This window comes from Hippocampus bargibanti, linkage group LG13 (assembly GCF_051943395.1).
Source record: "Hippocampus bargibanti isolate YZ-2025 linkage group LG13, ASM5194339v1, whole genome shotgun sequence".
Lineage (NCBI taxonomy): Eukaryota > Metazoa > Chordata > Actinopteri > Syngnathiformes > Syngnathidae > Hippocampus > Hippocampus bargibanti.
In genome coordinates, this window is record NC_142746.1 from 12,340,410 (window position 1) to 12,345,048 (window position 4,639).

A 4,639-nucleotide genomic window follows, 5' to 3' on the forward strand; every position below is an offset into this window, starting at 1 on the left:
CATTACAAGATACTGGGTGAGTTTCGGTGTTGGTAGTGTAAACACAATAAAATGCTGTGTGCACTTTAAACACCAGCACACCTCTTATCGCAATATGGTGAGATTCCAGCTAGACAGTTCTTAAGCGTCTGGTCTGCTATTCGACCCCTCTTGCGCAAACCTAAATCAAAATCAGGAAAAGTTTTAGAAGACAACATAGCATTTAATCGTACAAACTACGTCAGGCATGTAAAAATCAAGCATCACTCACTGATGGCTGTACAATCATATGTGAAAACGAAGGTATAGTCCCGGTGTAACCGACGCTCCATGGTGAGGTGCGAGAACAAAAATCACTTTATAACCAGGATAAAATATTTCCTTTAAGTGGTCGCTATCTTGCTAAGGTGTGTTTTACATTATTCTGTGAAATAGATCTTTATAATTTGACGGCTGACATATTGATCAATTTATACCAGAATACAGAAGTCGTGGTACTGTTGGTAGGCTGGAAGTGTATAATTTCAGTTTGCCCTTCATTTCACAGACGGGGAGGTCTCATTTAGATATCAATTCTTCTTTTCCTTTTGGCTTTTCCCTTCAAGGAGTCGCCACAGCGAATCAGTGTCCTCCATCGTCAGAGGTTTGATTTGCATGTTTGTTTTGGCCTTTTACATCGGATGCCCTTCCTGACACAACCCTCTGTATTTATCCGGGTTGGGGACCGGCACAAGAAGACTTATGTCCCCTTGTGGCTACAGACAAAGCAACTCTATGAACTTAATACAGATGAAGATGCTCAGTAAAAGGCTCCCAAACACAAATTTTAAATACTGATATGTATGGCATATTCACACTACAACTGTTGAATTTCCCTAAATTTCAATAAAACACCAGAAACGGAAAATGACCTATTGTACTTTTTTTGAGAAGGGGGAGAACCTGAAGTTTGCAGTATGTATTTGTAATAGAGTATTCGTGTTTTGTCTGTCTTCAAACTTTCTTCAAAAGTTGTATAATTGTGGCGGCGCCACCTGAAGGCGAACCCTACGCCAAAACGGTGCCACATTTATGGTGCGACGGAAGAATGATGGGAAACGTGTTGTAGCATATGTCATACTGCTACCGAATGTTGCGACAGGTCGTAAAGCAGCGGTGCCGTCACGACCGCAGGTAGACGAACATGGCGGCACAATAAAGATGTTGACAAAGCAAGTCTTCTCCTCTCATTCCTCTGACATAACACGTGTGGGAAGCATTCACCGGTTATTTCAAGAACCTCGGCCAAAATATTGTACTAATTACTGTACCCAATCATGAAGTCGCTAAATGTGCCCCAACCTGGCAAGGCTAAAGCCATCTTTAAGATATCAAATATTTTATTTAAAAAACAGCTTTAAAAATCATTTATTTATTGTTTTTAATGTTGGTGGTCGTAGTATCCATCCATCTATTTTCTGATTCGCTTTATTTTCGAAGTGTTAAGAATCTATCCCAGCTGTCTTTGGCCACCAAGCGCTTTACACCCTGATCCAGTTACCTGCCAATTGCAGGGCACACAAGGATGAGGAGTACGCGTTCCGTGCTTACACTCACACCTCGCAACAATTTATCGTGTGGCATTAGCCTGCCATGCACGTTTTTGGAATGTGGTTAGAACTCAGATTACCCAAAGAAAACCCACACAGGCACAGGTAGAGTATGCAAACTCCACCAAGGAAGGCCAGAGCTGTAATAAAACACTGCACCTCTGCACTGTGAGGGCGGGAAATACCAGTCGCCACTGGATTAATAAAAATTACATTCTAAACATTATACAAGCTTTAGTGTTTTGTAAATTAAAAATGACACATTTGACGGAAAATACATCTGTTTTTAAAAATTGCAGTTTGACTTAAGTACATACTTACTAAATTATAATGAAACATTTGACATAAAATAGTGATATAGTAGAACTAAAGAAGTATGAATCACAGGGGCAACATTTGTCCTCGTTTTGGTCCCTTGATCACTACGTTGATTTCAATACATTTTTATCCGAGTTCAGAAATAAAGCAGCATCTAAATACGTTTTCAAATTAAGCAAACGAATTAACCTTCATTTATTATTCTAGACCTTTATATTGTATTCGGGCAGCACCACTTGAGGACGAATAAAAACTGCCGTTTGATGCTTCATGTTGTAATGCCCCTCGGCGTAATATAGGATGCGCACCGTCGTTGGCACAGCTGGTCAGGCCTTTATGAAGCAAACGTAGGAGTTCGCACATTCATACTGGAGTTGCTGGTGGTACAACTCACGCTCATGCTTTTCTCTCCGGCTGTCTCATGAACGACTCGTTGTAATCTCTCCGTGACACCATGCTCCCCGACGAGCCCAGCCCCCAAACATGCAAATCGCAAGCACCGGACGTTACTATATGTTCGGTTTTCCGATCCAAAGACACCCTAACTCAACATCATGACGTCACATCGGTCAGAGGACAACATAGTTGGACAAAAATGTTTGTTTTTATCTTACTCAGAGAAACCAGACTGCCTCTCGAGGAGTGTTGCCGTTATGTCGTTTTCCTCGATTGTCATTTGGCGACTGCTGTTGAGAACCAAGCTCGTCAAACACGCACAAATTCCGACTACGATTGACTCAAAGCGGTGAAAGTACAGTTGAATATACTTTAGCCAAACATTAAATAGGTGAATCTGACCAGTAATAAACAGTACTCCACGTGTGTCGTCGCTTTGTCAGTCTATGTTTAATGTCCTTCTTACGTGTTAGATTAGATTCTATTAGATGAACTTTAATCGTATCACAGTGGAGAAATTCACGATTGCCTTGATCATTGTATTTTTTAATTGCCCAATAACACGTTAAGTGCTTTGAAGATATTTTCTTTGGCTGACTAGTCGACAATTACTTTTTTTCGTAATTCTATATTACGCAGTATGACGAAAAGATGTGAATGTAGTACAAGGCGTCGTAAATTCTGGGACAACTTCAAAAAATAAATACAGCAAAAATACCCTCGTGAAATGTGCATAAGTATTGTTGACCAAGGAATGAATAATTAAATTCCTAAGAAATTATATATATTGGTGTCCGTCCCACATTGAGACGAGGTTTTACCAGAGGCCAATACGCTTAAAAGTTCGGTGCAGTATCCTTGCTGTTCCAAGCACTTCGTTTTTCTGTACTGAGTTGTTTGCATTTGCATAATGTATCTTAAAATACATTGCTTAAACTGTACAGTAAATAAAGACAGCAGTTTGGTCTGAAAGTCATCTAACTGATTATTTTATTTGTACATCTGATACATGATTCAGATGAACATAGAAACTACAACAGCAAAGAAAAGTTATTTTTGTGCACATGTGGATATTCAGGCTGTATTTACTTGGGTGTTGTATGACAAAAAAAGACCTTTCAGCATTTACTGACCCAGCAGCCCTTAAAAATTCTGCTGGTTATTTGTGAGCACTGTACACGTGAATTGGACTAAAAACAGCATGTCAGTACATAGAAAAATAAATAGTTTGCTAAAATGAGGCCGCAACTGTATCTGTGATTGTACCTTTAAAAATCACTTTTCAAAACAAAACTTGAAAGAGGCTTTTTATCTCTTTACATTAAATTGTGATTCGTATGGTTCTTGGAGAGGGATACATTGAATAACCTTTACAGAAAGTACTCGCTCAAAATATACAAGCACTGACACAAACATGAGAAGTAAAGCCAACAAAATGTTTCTTAATGAAAACCAAATAGCGCAGTTGAGTTGATCTCGAAAGATTCTTTACATTGAGCTCCTTGGTCTGCAGCTTTTCTTTAATCGGGATGAAAAATGGTTCTGGCAAACTCAATACAAAACTTTTTTTTCTCTTATTTTACAATGGTGTCAAAATGTGTTGTTAAAATATATGAGTAGCAAATTTGGGCTGTTTTTTATTTTCCGTGAGAAGAGAGTACCCCCCCCCCCCCCCCCCCCCCCCCCCCCCCCCCCCCCCCCGCAGAATTGAAAATGACAATGCGACAATGAATACAAAGCAGGCCTTCTTATCGTACCAAAAGGGTGGTGAACCTTTTGCCTGTAGGATAGTTTTTAAAAAATGCCAACCTTGATTTAAAAAAGGTAACAATGAAAACAAAGGTTCACCACAATGAGCAATTTCCAATTTTGTTGTTCAATGTTCCTTTGAGTTTGCCCATTGATATATGTTTTTTTTGTAATTGCATCCCAATGGATAAAGTGTCCCCATCCCTGCCATCCGCCATGTTATCAGAGCATTCAAATACCAGGCCTTGATTGACTGACAGTGTGACACAAGATGGAGGATTTCATATCGATTCACATTATTACCATCACAAGAAGAAAGGTCTAACAGCAAATATTTATACATGAATATACTGCAAGGGTCAGATGTTTTTCACTTCTTACATCAGCAATAAAGAGAGAAAGGGAGGAAAAAAACAACAGTCAATAAGAAAAATAGATTGGAGTTAATGGCGAAAACAGTGCATAAAATATTTCTGGACTATTTTTTTTTACATCAAAAGGAAAGAAAATGAAAACACACTCCTGTCGAATCTTGTCCAGACATGTTGCGTACCACAGTTCTGCTGTACACAAATGTGGGATATTGTATGAAACAGAGATGGTGCGTG